Source organism: Mustela nigripes, unplaced genomic scaffold (assembly GCF_022355385.1).
Source record: "Mustela nigripes isolate SB6536 unplaced genomic scaffold, MUSNIG.SB6536 HiC_scaffold_75, whole genome shotgun sequence".
NCBI lineage: Eukaryota > Metazoa > Chordata > Mammalia > Carnivora > Mustelidae > Mustela > Mustela nigripes.
In genome coordinates, this window is record NW_026739490.1 from 3,365,594 (window position 1) to 3,379,938 (window position 14,345).

At 45.1% G+C, this 14,345-nt stretch overlaps 1 protein-coding gene across 4 annotated transcripts in view; it reads left to right on the top strand.

Moving 5' to 3' along the window:
- Nucleotides 1–14,345, top strand: part of LOC132008153 (ras association domain-containing protein 2) — a 41,534-nt gene that overhangs the window by 10,062 nt on the left and 17,127 nt on the right. The gene's annotated exons all lie outside the window — the stretch shown is intronic.

Here is a 14,345-nt window from a genome sequence, read left to right on the forward strand (position 1 = left end):
GAGAGCCCCTCCTCTAGGGTACCGCTGGCTCAGTTGAGTTTTAGCTGAAACTCTTTTTTCCCCTTCACCTCAAGAGGGTTCTGCTTTGCCAGAACTCACACAGTTCCAGGTTTGACCCCCACCTCCCTCCTGGCTGTGTACTTGGGGACCAGGGCCTTCGCTTCTTTGTGCCTCATTGGCTTCATCTGCAAAATGGGGATATTGAGGTTTCTCCATGAGGTCATTGTGGGGATGAAACGAGCCAAAGCAGATACTAGGTGGCCCACAGTGAACTCTCGTTTATGGTAGCTGTCTATGATTCACATCTGGTGTCTTGTTATTAGCTTAATAATAATAGTGTGATTGTTCTGTTCTTGACTGATGAGGGAAACAGGCGTCAAGGTGCCTCCCGAGACCTGTGTTCTCCTAGTTCAGAACTCCTAGTTCTCCTGAGCCTTTTTCCACCTTCCCACCTCTTACCAAATACCTTCCACTTCCCCTTTCGTGATGCTTAGCATGCTTTTGGGGCGGGGACTGAATGAAAGCCTTTATTCACTGTCAGATGGAAAGCTGAGAGAGTGCTGTCCATATACTCAAGACATTTGACCTTAGCTCCCGCTTTGGTGGTGTTTGGTGCCAGACTCTTTCTGAGCGGAGCGACTGGGATAGCCGTGTGGGTAGGTCACCGGGGGCCTCTAGGTCTGGAAAAGGGGACAGAGGTGGTACATTCAGGGAAGGGAGCATCAGTAAGGTGAACAGGCCCTGGAGAGGACCCAGGCCTGGCCAGTAAGTGGCCTTTTATTGAATGAAGGTGAAAGGCAAGGTGAGCTGCTTGCTTCCCGGCCAGCCAGAATTTTGCCCATTCTGGGGCAGGTTCAGGTTCAGGAACCAGGTGGTGGAATCTCTGGTAATCTCTAGAACTTGGCAGGGTCCCAGGCCACAACTCTAGTCTCCTTCCTCGGGTGGCGCAATAGGGCTGGGGTTTCCTGTTTGCCATCGACACTTCTTCCTGCCCCTCTACCAAGGGGCTGAAGTCCACAGGGGTCAGCCCGATCTCCTCTGTAACCCCTGCTTGGTTACAAAGCAGAGTCCCTCAGGATATCCGACGAGACTGTCTTTAATACTATAGTATGAAGCACTGTGCAGGAGAATTTTCTACTTCAGCCCAGGAGCTCTAGACCATCCCCCTGGGGAGCGGGGCAGAGCAGGACTCAGAGAAGAGGTGGGGACAGGCCCTAAAAGGGGAAGCTGTGGGCCTCCAGTGTGCATTTCCTTTGTTTCTGGGGCCCAGAGCTGACTTCCTGCCCTCTCTGCTCTAGTGCTCTGGTTTGCGTGTCACGGGGCCCTTTGCGTCAACTCGCTCCTCTGTCCCTGCCTACACCCACCCTTTGGGATGCTCTGTGCTGCCCTCTCTTCCCTGCTGAGATATTAGTAATGGGGAGGGGGGTGCTGAAGACCCGACTCAGTTGGCTTTCAGAAAATTCTATTCCTTCCATTCCTGAAAGGCTGTTTTGAGACGCACTGAGTGGTGTCCTCAGTCTACTCAGCTCTGTCCCTATCAGATTTCTAGGTCGTTCTCAGTTCTGGTTGTACATCGGCACCCCCTGGGGAAGACTATAAAAATGCTCATACCTGGGCCCCTTTCAGTGGGTTTGATGTCATTGGGATGAGGTGCAGCCTGGACATGCGGAATTTTAAATCAACCCTGCTAACCTCCCTCTCCACACCTCGCTGTCCTCACTCAGAGAGAGTCTCAGGAGCACCTACAAGCAGAGCCTCTGAGCTGCAGTGTGTCTCAAGGCCAGCTGCTTCTCCTTCCTGCTTTGGTTTCCGCTGTGGCCTCGCAGATGGCACGTCCCTCTCATCAGTCAGATGGGAGCTCTCTGCGGTTTGCCCCTCTGGGCATTCTCTGTGGAAAGCCCTCCCATCCCCTAGCCTGTCTCACTCTCCTCGCTGTCCTGTCTTAGAGACTGGGACTGCCTGGGTCCTGTTAATGGGTAGTGGCCACCCTCCCCACCCCCATCCTGCCCTAGTTGCTGAGGTCAAGGCTGGCTCCCGCTGCGCCACCAGGAAGACGGTGTCAGAAATGAAGTGGATTCTTCATCTCCTCCGGGCTCTCCTGCCAAGGCCTGGGTTGCCAGCCTTTCTGTTCTGCCTTTGCCCTTCTCCCTCTGGGGACCTTCCAGTGACTCAATAAGATGAGACACACGTGGTCCATAGGCTGGAGCAGAAACTGCCGGGCTTAGCCAGCGTCCCAGGGAGGTTCTGAGGCCAGATGAACCTCAGTGTGTTTTCCAGGTGTCCAGCAGAACGGGAGTGAGGGCCCTGGGCTTTGGAGGAACCAAGAGCTAAGAACACAGATTTTGCTCTCCTTGAAGAGAGCTTTGGATGCCTTCTCTCCCTCCTGGAGCAAGTTGAAGGCTCGATGTTTGCCTTCCTCATAGGAAGCTGAGCTGGTGACTGTCAGCGGCTTGCACGGCCCCTCATTTATTCTTGGGAAAGCTGGAGACACCTGTGCAAGGGCAGGTCTGTGAAGAGGAAGAGGAAGGGCCCCTTTGTACCACAGCTGCAGGGCTGTGATTGGTCCAGAGCTCTGGCAAGTGAGTGTCCCCATCCCTGCACCTCAGCCTCACAGTGCACCTGGCCAGCTTGGGGGGTGCGCGGTGGGCAGCTGCTTCCTCCCTGCTGGATGGCAGGTGGGAGAAAGGGGATTCCTGCTCAGTCTTAGTGGCTCCCTTGTCCTCAGATGGGTTCTTGCAGGGCCGTGTGTGGGAGCTCACCCCTCCTCCCAGGACGGCTCTCAGCTGACGACAGACTAGCCCAGGGCTACAGAGGCCAGCCTGCCTGTCCCAAGTCCGTGGAGCTCTTGACACCCCGGAGCTCCCACGGGATCAGGCTGTGGCTGGGCTCCAGCTGAATGAATCCGGTCACCCGGCTCCTTCCCCGGCCTGGTCCCGCTTCCCTCACTTGCTGACAGGGCTCTCTTGAGAACACGTCCTCATTAACTCATGTGTCCAAAAATCCTTGTGTGGGGCCCTGCTTCTGGAAATCCTCTTACCTAGGACAGCAGGAATCCACTCCCTCCCTTGAAAATATAATGATCATGGGAAGATTCACAGGAGAGAATCATAGGCTGGGGGCTGGGGTCCAGAAAGGGGAAGCTCCAAGCCCAGGAGGGGGAAAGCAACACCAGATGGATGATTTCTGGGTGGTGGCAAGCGCTGTGAGGAGCTGGCTGAGGTGTGAGCGCCTGCCCCCCAACACTGCCCGGGGGCAGGGAAGATACTTTGAAGGGGGAGCTAAGTTTTGGATCAGGGTCTTGGGACCACGTGAGTTTGCTTGGGTCTGTAGAGGAGCATGGACACACGCATGGAGCTTGAAGAGCAGGCCTAGGAAGTTCTCTGTGGCTGGGATGTCATCACCTCCAATGGCTGAGGAAAATTCCAGTTGTCAAAACATTCTCTTGGATCTTAGGGAAGGTTGTACAAGCAGGACGTAATGGATGGGTCTTCCTATCTACCACTAGCAAAGATTCATGGTACTGCCCAGGCATTTGATGGAGCTGAAGAGAACCTAGAAGATTCTGCCAGGGTGTGAAGTCTGGGTCAGAAGGAAGGACTGATTACTTGGTGGCCCCAATGGGTCTCCAGTGTGACTGAGCCCTGAGAGGCTCCTGTCCCAACGTGGCAGACCCAATGATACATGCACCTCCAGACCCTTAAGCAGATGTGCTTCAATATACATTTTACCTCTTAAAGTCTTTCTACAGGGAAGTTGTACCGATTTAGAATTCTTGAGGGGTGAATAACGATGTTCCTAGAGGGGGTCAGTCGGTTTTAATATGATTCAGACTTCCAAAGAGCAACTCCGCGTTAATGATTTTTTTATGAATAGTTTTTTTGAAAGTTATTTTTCTATAAAATTTATGTGTTGTGTCCAAGACATCCTTTCGTTTGCATCCCCTACTCTCCCCTTCCTTTTCTGTGTGGGCACCTGCGAGCTGTTTCAGTTCTGTGTCTGAGATGCTGACCCACAGGGGAAGTCCCGCCTTCCTCCCCATTGTGCTCTCTCTTCCTCAAAAAGATGGTGATGGCCCCTTGCCCCTTTGCCATTTTCAAGACATCGTGGAAGCATTGCAGGCAAATGATTCTTACAAGGCATTTTGGAGTCCCGGAGAGCCCCATAAATTCTTGATAATAACAGACAAGGCCGAAGAGTTGCAACGAGCCAGCTGAACCAGTCCCTCTCCCCAAGGCTGCAGATTTCGGCAAGCGCCCTTGGAGGAAGTGTCCCATTGAATCCACATTCCAGCCCCATCAGCCATCTTCCTCTGACCCTTCCTTGTGTGAGGAACAATACTCTGTTTAAGGAATATCAGGAATATCAGAACATTGCTTCCTTGAGATAGACAAAGAAGGGTTGGGTCCTGGTATCAGTGACCTATATGTTTAATTCAACAATGTGGTAGACTAATAAGTGTTTTCCTAACACCCCAAATTCAAGATTTATAAAAGTAAGAAAAAAGGTGGGAAGAAGTTCAGGTTGGAGAAAAAGATTGAGCAACATGATCCTGGGGGTTCTGATACACAGCGATGGCCTAGCTAATATCACCCAACAGGTAGTGATGGAATCTTGGAGAATCCCCACATTTGGGCCATCAGACTACTTGATTTATATTAATCTGGCAAGTAAAAAAATTAGTGATTAGGGAGTTTGAACATCTTTTCATAAATCAATTAACTATTTGTACTTATTTATTAACTATGAATTAACTGTGTCCTTTGCCCAATTTTGTATTAGGCAGAGAACCTTTTTCTTATGGATTTATCAATTTTATAAATTAATGACATTAACCCTTTGTCTATTGTATTGCAAATGTTTTCTCTCAATTTGTCATTGACTTTTGACTTTGGATAGTGTAAAAATTTTTTTTTCTGAAAGAAGTCAGAAATTTTTACAGATTGGTTCCATTTCTTTCTTTCTTTTCTTTTTTTTTTTTTCATTTATACCTTCTAGATTTGGGGTCTTTCGCAGCAGAGTTTTTCCCACTTCAAGTTGATATATGTCTTATGTTTCCTTTCAGTATTTCACGTTTTAATGTTTAAATTTTTTATTCATTTATGATTTCTTTTGGTGGCAGGAGTAAGGTAGGGATTTAGCTTCCCCAACCTCCCCTTTCCAAAGGTCAGTCAATTCTCCAACAACATTTTAACAGTTACTCTATCTTTCCCTGGCTATTTAGAGATGCTCCCCACATTCTGTATCCCCAAATATATTTGGGTCTGTTTCCATATGCTATATTGTTTCATTGATCTGCCTATTTTTTTCTCAAGTACCAAGTAGTTTTAGTAACTATAGAGAAGACTTAAATTCCCTAATTGGTGTGTGGTCTGTAGATTTAAGAGGGCATGCTATCAAAGGGAATTGTCTTGAGAACAGGACAGACTGCTTTCAGATGCAGAACAAAATTACTAAATTATAGCTTAGATAGAGGCAGTGAACAAAAGAGAGTCCTGCCCCAAACCCAATCCACGAGTTAGAAGATTAGCTGCAGAATTCTAAGGAGAAGAAGGAGATGGAAGGCAATGAGTGAAATGAGATGGTACTTTGGGGGAGATCGGGGCAGGGATGGATGGTTGGGTGGATGGATGGACAGACAGGCAGACAGTGCTCGAGAGAGGGCTAGAGACGTTGCCGAACCAAGAATGGAAGGAAGAGAATAGAACGAAGAAAGGCTCAAACAACATTTCCCTAGTTGGAGGAAGACTTGAACACTCAGGGTGAGAATTTCTGTGGACAGCTAGGCACCACTAATCTGATTTCTACACCAGGCAGGCTGCAGAATGGGCTCTGGTTGAGGTCCCCCATGACTGCCCTGAGGCTGCTCTGGGCTTTCTACTTTGGGCTTCTACCACCAGCTTCTGGTTCTGCTGACCAGCCTCCTTTGCAAGGCATCTTATTCTCTTGTCTTCTGGGACAACATGTCTCCCTCCTTCTTTTCGAGAGATTCCTTTTCCTCTGCCCATAGCTGACCTACTGGGTACATCAGAGCCCTCCGTGCGTTCCAGACCTCCCTCTCTGGGAGCTCCATGCAGTTGCCTTCCCAAGCCGCAGACCTGGCTATGCTTGTTGTCGTCTGCCCCAAAGGGTTCTGTGGGCCTGTCTCAAAGTCAGCCCCTGTTCCTCAGCTTGCCACGTGCGAATGTGACACCACCCCCAGCCCTGTATCATCCTGGACTCTGCCTTTATCCCCACGGTGACTCTGGCCTTGGACCCTTTTCCATATCTTTTTGCTGCTATTTCTCCCTCTGCCTCTTGAAATCCTATAGATGCGGTGAATCTGCCCCCATCCCCCCCTTCCCCGGGTCAGGCCCCTCCAGGGGTCCCCCTGCCTCTGTTCTCTGCCACAATCCTTTCTTAAAGTAGACTGCATGGGGCAGCTGTTCCAACATTCAAGTCTGATCACACCCTCCCCTGGTCTCCTGAGGGCGGCTGTAAACACCATCCTAGACGGGGTGGTTGAAAACAACAAACTTACTCTCTCACATTCTGGAGGCCAGAGGTCGGAAATGGGTTTCATCTGGCCCAAACACAGATGTCAGGAGGGCTCTGGGGGGCAGGGGGCGGGGAAATCATTTGCTTGCCTGTTCTGACTGGGCGAGCTGTGTGCCTTAGCTCGCAGACCTTTCTCCATCCTCATCCAGCTTAGTACCTTCCCGTCTCTCTGTCTCTCTGCTGGGGTTGGTGTTCCAGAAGCTCCCTCTGCCTCTCTTATAGGGACACATGTAATTATGTTCAGGGCCCACCCAGGTAACTTAGGATGGTCTCCCTATCCCAAGAACCTTAATTTAATCACACCTGGGGGGTTCCCTGTACTGTACAAGGTAACGTTCACAGGCTCCCTAGATTAGGACCTGGGTAACTTTGGGTCCATTATTCAGCCTACCATACCTCCCATGGCACCTCGAACTCCTTGACATGGTCAAGGTCCCAGATGCACCCTCCTCCCCATTTTGCACAGCTCTGGGGTGCGTGTGGCTTCCATCTGGACCACTCTGCCCTAAACTTCTGCCAGTTCCTTCTCATCCCAGAGGCCTCAGCCTAGACAATGTTTCCTTCAGAAAGCTCCCGGGAGGGGCACCTGGGTGGCTCATTGGGTTAGGGCCTCTGCCTTTGGCTCGGGGCATGATCCCGGGGTCCTGGGATCGAGCCCCTCGTTGGGCTCTCTGCTTGGCAGGGAGCCTGCTTCCCTCTCACTCTCTGCCTGCCTCTCTGCCTACTTGTGATCTCTGTCAAATAAATAAATTAAAAATCTTAAAAAAAAAATGGAAGAAAGAAAGAAAGCTCCTGGGACCCCACTCATGTCCAGTTTAGGTGCCCTTCTGTGTGCTGCCCTAGCACCTGCTTCCCTTGCTAGAACAGTCTCCTTACCATCTCTTACTGCATCTTGAGGACGGGGCTGTGCCTGTTCTCTTTGCTGTTGAATCACCATCAGTAAGGGCAAAAGGCACATACATGTCAGGCACAGGAGAAGTGATTGTGAAATGTGTACATTTAAATCTGCATAGGGGTGCCTGAGTGGCTCAGTGTATTAAGCGCTGCCTTCTGCTCAGGTCATGATCCCAGGGTCCTGGGTTCGAGTCCTGTGTTGGGCTCCCTGCTCAGCAAGGAGTCTTCTTCTCCCTCTGCTTCTGCCTGCTGTTTCCCCTGCTTGTGGTCTCTCTCTCTCTCTGTCAAATAAAAAATAAATAAATAAGTAAATAAATAAACCATAAAAAGGGGACTTTTTTTTTCATTTTTAAAATTTAAATTCAATTTAATTAACATATACTGTATTACTTGTTTCAGAGGTAGAATTCAGTGATTCATCAGTTGCATATAAGACCCAGTGCTCATTACGGCAAGTGCCCTCCTTAATGCCCATCACCCAGTTACCCCATCCCCCATCCCCAACAACCCTCAGTTTGTTTCCTAGTTGAAGAGTCTCTTTTGGTTTGCCTCCTGCTCTGTTTTTCTCTTAGAAAGGATACTTTTTTAAAAAGTGGGCACTGACTAGTTATGGGTAATTATCACTTAAAAAACCACAAAACTTTCTCACCAGTCTGATTTTCTTTCCCCTTTTTCTTTCATTCTTTTCTTTTCTTTTCCTTCCTTCCTTCCTTCCTTCCTTCCTTCCTTCCTTCCTTCCTTCCTTCCTTCCTTCCCTTCCTCTTCTTCTTCGCAGTACATATGTATTCTGATTTTTTTTTTTTAAGGTAGTATGGAGCCCAGTGCAGGGCTTGAACTCACGACCCTGAGATCAAGACCTGAGCTGAGGGGGTGCCTGGGTGGCACAGTTGGTTAGGCGTCTGACTCTTGGTTTCAGCTCCAGTCATGATCTCAGGGTTTTGGGATCGAGCCCTATGTCAGGCTCCCTGATCAGCGTGGAGTCTGCTTGAAGATTTCTCTCCCTCTCTCTTTGCCATTCTTTCCTGCTTGTGTGAGCTCTCTCTTGCTCCCTCCATAAAATAAATAAATAAGTCTTAAAAACAGAAACAAAAACAAAACCTGAGCTGAGATCAACAGGTAGACGCTTAACCCATGAAGCTACCCAGGCACCTCTGAACTCCATTTTTTATGATTTTTTTTTCCTTTTAGGAAAAATCAAGAAATTAAAATTTAGAACTTAGAATGACTGTGTCCTTAGGATACCACTTTTGGGTACACAGTTGGGAACTGAGTTTTCAGAATGAAACTCAGCCTTCAACTCCCCTCCCTGCACCAATGCCCCCTTTATTAGGGGAACTCTTATATTTGTCTCCTGCAACTCCTTTAACAAAGTGTCAATATATAACAGCTTAAAACAACACAAATTTATGATCTTAGGGTTTTTTAGGTCAGTACCTACAGGGTCTCACTGGGCTAAAATCAAGGTATCAGCAAGGCTATGTTCTAAAGGACCTAGGGAAAAATTCATTTGCTCATCCTTTTCAGCTTCTAGAGTACACCATGTTCTTTGGATTTGTGACCCTCTTCCTCTAGCTTCAAAGCCAGCAACAACAGATTGTGTCCTTTTCACATTGTATCACCATCACACTGGCTTTTCTGCCTCCCTCTTTCATTCTCTTTTATATCATGGTGAAATACACATGAAATGTATCAACTTCATCATTTTTAAGTACATAGTTCAGTGGCATTAAGGACATTCCTGTTGTTGCCCTAGCAACACCACCATCCATCCACGCAATGCTTAATGTTGCAAAACTAAAACTCTATTCTTTAGACACTAATTCTGCTCCTCCCCAGCCTTGGCAACCAAATTTCTGCCTTATGTTTCTATGATGTTGACTACTTTGGAGACTTCCTATTAATGGCATGACACAGTATTTGTCCTTTGGTTGCTGGCTTATTTCACTTGGCTGAATGTCCTCAAGGTTCTTCCATGTCATAGCATGTGTTAAAATCCCCTTCTTTTTTAAGGCTGCAGAATATTCCATGGTATGTGTCTAACATGAATTGCTAATCCATTCATATGTTGATGAACACTTGAGTGGCTTCCATCTTTCAGCTGTTGTGTTTTATGCTGCTATAGATGTGGATGTATAAATATCTCTTCAATATCCTGCTTTCAGTTCTTTTGGGTATATACCCGGATGTGGAGTTGCTGGATCATATGGTAATTCTATTTTTAACTCTTTGAGGAACTGCTGTACTGTTGTTTACATTGGCTGCACCATTTTACATTGCCACCAGTGGTGCACAAGGTGCCCTATCCTTCCACATTCTTGACACTTGTTATCTTGTGTCTTTTTTAAAAAAATATTTTATTTATTTGACAAAGAGAGAGAGAGAGATCACAAGTAGGCAGAGGCAGACGGGGCGGGGGGGGGGAGCAGGCCCCCTGCTGAGCAGAGACCCTGATGTGGGACTCGATCCCAGGACCCCGGGATCATGACCTGAGCTGAAGGCAGAGGCTTAACCCACTGAGCCACCCAGGCGCCTTTTTGATACCTAGCCATTCTAGGTAGAGACACCTAGGTGTCTTTTTGATACCTAGCCATTCTAACACAAATGAGGTGATAATGTGATTTTGACTGGCTTTTCCCTACCAACCTGTTATTGAGCATCTTCTTATGTGCTGTTGTTCACTTGTATGTCTTCTTTGGGAAAATGTCTATTTGGTTTCCCTGCCCATTTATTAATTGAATTGTTGGGTTTCTTTTGCTATTGAGTTCTCTGTGTTCCTTATATATTTTGGATAGTAACCCTTTACCAGATTTATAGTTTGCAAATATTTTCTCCCATTCTGTAGGTGGCCTTTCCATCTTGCTCTTTGTTTCCTTTGCTGTACAGAAGGTTTTTAGTTTTATATAGTCCCACTTACTTATTTCTACTTTTGTTGTTCATGACTTGGGTGTCATATCCAAAAAGTTGTTGCCAAGACCAGTGCCTAGGAACTTTATTTCTGTTTTCTTCTTTAGAGTTTTATAGTTTCAGGTCTTACATTTAGTCTAACTCATTTCAAGTTAATTTTTTTTAAAGTAGCCTCCACACTTAACATGGGGCTTGAACTCATGACCTCAAGAGTTGCATGCTGTACTGGCTGAGCCAGCCAGGTGCCCCTCAAGTTAATTTTTGTGATTGTATAAGATAGGGGTCTAATGCCATTCTTCTGCATGTGAGTTTCCAATTTTTCCAACATTCATTGAAGACACTATTCCCTCATTGAATATTCTTGGCTCTCTTCTCAAATATTAATTTCATGTGCATGGGTTTTTTGCTGGGCTCTTAATTCTGTTCCATTGGTTTATGTGTCAGCATCACGCTGTTTTGATTGCTATAGCTTTGTAGTACAGTTTGAATTCAGGAAGCGTGATGCCTCCAGCTTTGTTCTTTCTGAGGATTGCTTTAGCTGTTTGAGTTTTTTTGTGGTTCCCTATAGACTTCAGGATTATTTTTTCTGTTTCTGTGAAAAATGCCATTGGAATTTTGATAAGGATTCTGTTGATCAAGAGGTGGCGTTGGGTAGTATGGACATTTTAACAATATTCTTCTGATCCATGAACATGGGATATCTTTCCATTTATTTGTTTTTGTTTTTGTTTTTTTCAATTTCTTTCATCAGTATCATTCAACTTTTAGTGTGAAGGTCTATCAAACACTTGGTTAATTTATTCCTAAGAATTATATTTTTTGATGCTATTGTAAATGGGATTTTTAAATCTCTTTTTCAGATAGTTTGCTGTTAGTGTATAGAAACACAACTATTTTTGTATGCTGATTTTGTATGCCGTGACTTTACTGAATTCATTGATTAAGTCTAACAGTTTTTTGGAAAAATCCTTAATATTCTTAAAAAAAGATTTATTTATTTTAGAGAGAGAGTGAGTGTGTATGAGTCAGGGGAGAGACAGAGGGAGAGGAAGAGAAGCAGATTCCCCACTGAGTGTGGAGCCCAACTCAGGGCTCAATCTCACAACCCTGAGTTCATGATCTGAGCCAAAATCAAGAGTTGATGCTTAACTGACTGAGCCACGGATATTCTATGTATAAGATCATATTATGCAAACAGAGACAATTTTACTTCTTCCTTTTTGACTTGAATGCCTTTTATTTATTTTTATTGCTTGAAGACTCTGGCAAGGATTTTCAGTACTGTGTTGAATAGGAGTGGTCTAGGTGGACACCCTTGTCTTACTCCTGGTTGCAGAAGAAAAGCTTTCACGTTTTCACTGTTGAGTACATGGTAGCTGTGGGCTTGTCATGTCTGTCTTCTATTATGTTGAGGCATATTCCTTCTATACTTAATTGGTTGGAGTTTTTATCATGAAAGGATGTTGAATTTTATCAAGTGCTTTTTTTTTTTTAAATTTTTGCATCTGTTGAGGTAATCGTGTATGATTTCCATGTGTGGAGCTATCCTTGTATCCCAGGGGTAAATCCAACTTGATCATGTTGTATGATCTTTTTCATATTGTTGAATTTGCTTTGCTAGTTGTTGAGAATCTTTACATTTACACTCATTCTTTAGGTATATCAGCCTGTAATTTTCTTTTTCTGGTCGTATGTTTACCTGGCTGTGGGTATCAGTGTAAGACTGGCCTCATAAAATGAGTTTAGGAGTATTTCCTCCTCTTCGGTTCTCTGGGAGAGTTTGAGAAGGATTGGGTATTGATTCTTCTTTAAATATTTGGTAGAATTCACCAGTGAGACCATCTGGTCCCAGGCTTTGCTTTTCTTTTCACAACCTGGGAAGTTTTTGATTACTAATTCAATCTTACTCATTATTGGTTTATTCAGATTTTCTTTTTCTTCGTGATTCAGTCTTGGTATGTTATATGTTTCTAGGAATGTATCCATTTCTTCTAGGTTATCCAATTTATTAGCATATAATTGTTCATAGTAGTCTCTTAAGATGATTTGCATTTCTCTCATGTCAATTGTAATGTCTCCTTTTCTTTTTTTCTTTTTTTTTTTTTTTAAAGATTTTTATTTATTTATTTGACAGAGAGAAATCACAAGTAGACGGAGAGGCAGGCAGAGAGAGAGACAGGGAAGCAGGCTCCCTGCCGAGCAGAGAGCCCGATGCGGGACTCGATCCCAGGACCCCGAGATCATGACCTGAGCCGAAGGCAGCGGCTCAACCCACTGAGCCACCCAGGCGCCCCTAATGTCTCCTTTTCATGTCTAATTTTGTTTATTTGAGTTTTTTCTCTTAGTCCAGCAAAAGGTTTGTCAATTTTGTTTATCTTTTCTAAAAACCAGCTTAGTTTCATTTATCTTTTCTATTGTTTTTTCTGATCTCTCGTTTATTTCTGCTCTGATCTTTGTTATTTCCTTCCTTCTTCTAATTTGGGGCTTAGTTTATTCTTTTTCTAGTTCCTCGAGGTTGTTTATTTGGGATCTTCCTCTTTTTTTAATGTAGGTGTTTATTGCTATAAAGTTCCCTCTTAGAACCGCTTTTGTTGTATCCCATTACTTTTGGTATGCTCTATTTCCATTTTTGTTTGTTTCCAGATATTTTTGACCTCCATTTTGATTTCCTCTTTGACCGATTAGTTGTTCAGGAGTGTGTTGTTCAATTTCCACATATTCATGAATTTTCCAGTTTTCCTCCTCCTATTGATTTCTAGTTTCATACCACCGTGGTTGGAGAAGATACTGGTATGATCTCAATCTTAAGTTATGAAACTTGTTTTGTCTGTAATTTACTTTGAAATGCATAAAAAATAAGATGGATTATTGAATAGATAAAGGAATGTATAGCTGGCCCGCTGTGTGATAAGGATAGTAATTTTTCTTAAAGACTATGATTTATTTATTTAAAGTATTTTATTTATTTATTTGACAGAGAGAGATCACAAGTAGGCAGAGAGGCAGGCAGAGAGAGAGGAGGAAGCAAGCTCCCTGCCGAGCAGAGAGCCTGATGTGGGGCTCAATCCCAGGACCCTGGGATCATGACCAAAGGCAGAGGCTTTAACTCACTGAGCCACCCAGGCACCCTAAAGATTATTTATTTGAGAGAGAGAGAGAACATGGGAGAGTGAACACAAGTGTGGGGGAGGGGCAGAGGGAGCTGGAGAAGCAGATCATCCGCTGAGCAGGGAGCCCAATGTGGGGTTCACTCGATCCTGGGAGCCTGGGATCGTGATCTGAGGCAAAGGCAGACACTTAACTGACTGAGCCACCCAGGCACCGCAGCAAATGTTAAGGGTAGAATAAGCATATATTCATGGCCGTTCATTGTCTTCTTCATCTTTATGTTTGAAAATTCTCATAATAAAATGTTGGAAAAAACTTTGGGGTAATGCCATTCCCCAGAGAGAGTCAATCCTTCATTCCTTTATATACAGATAGACACATGCCGGGGATTCTTAACTGGGGGACGTTTAGCCCCCAGGGGACACTTGGTAATTTTTGATCGTCATGACTGGATGGTGCTGCCGGCATCCAGTGGGTAGAGGCCCGGGATGCTGCTAACAGTGCCCTCCGATGCAGAGGACAGTCTGCACAACAAAGAATGTTTTAGCCCAAATGTCGACAGTACTGAGGCTGAGAAACCCTGACATATATATCTGAATATCTGAATATTTATACCCATTTGTATTAATGTGTATATACATATATATATGTATATACACACACACACATTTTAGGCTTACATATATTTTAAACAAAATTGAACTCATGGTTTTGTAACCTTTGTTTCCATAACATGTTGTCATTTTCCCAGGTAATTAACTGCCTTAAACCTTATCCTATTTTAATGGCAATTGTAGGTGTCTATGCTAGATTCATTGCACCCAGCTCTGTCTGGGCATTTTCAGGTGGCTGGCCAGTCTCTAGTGTACCTTAGTGGAGTCTGAGTCTTCCCTGACAGACATATC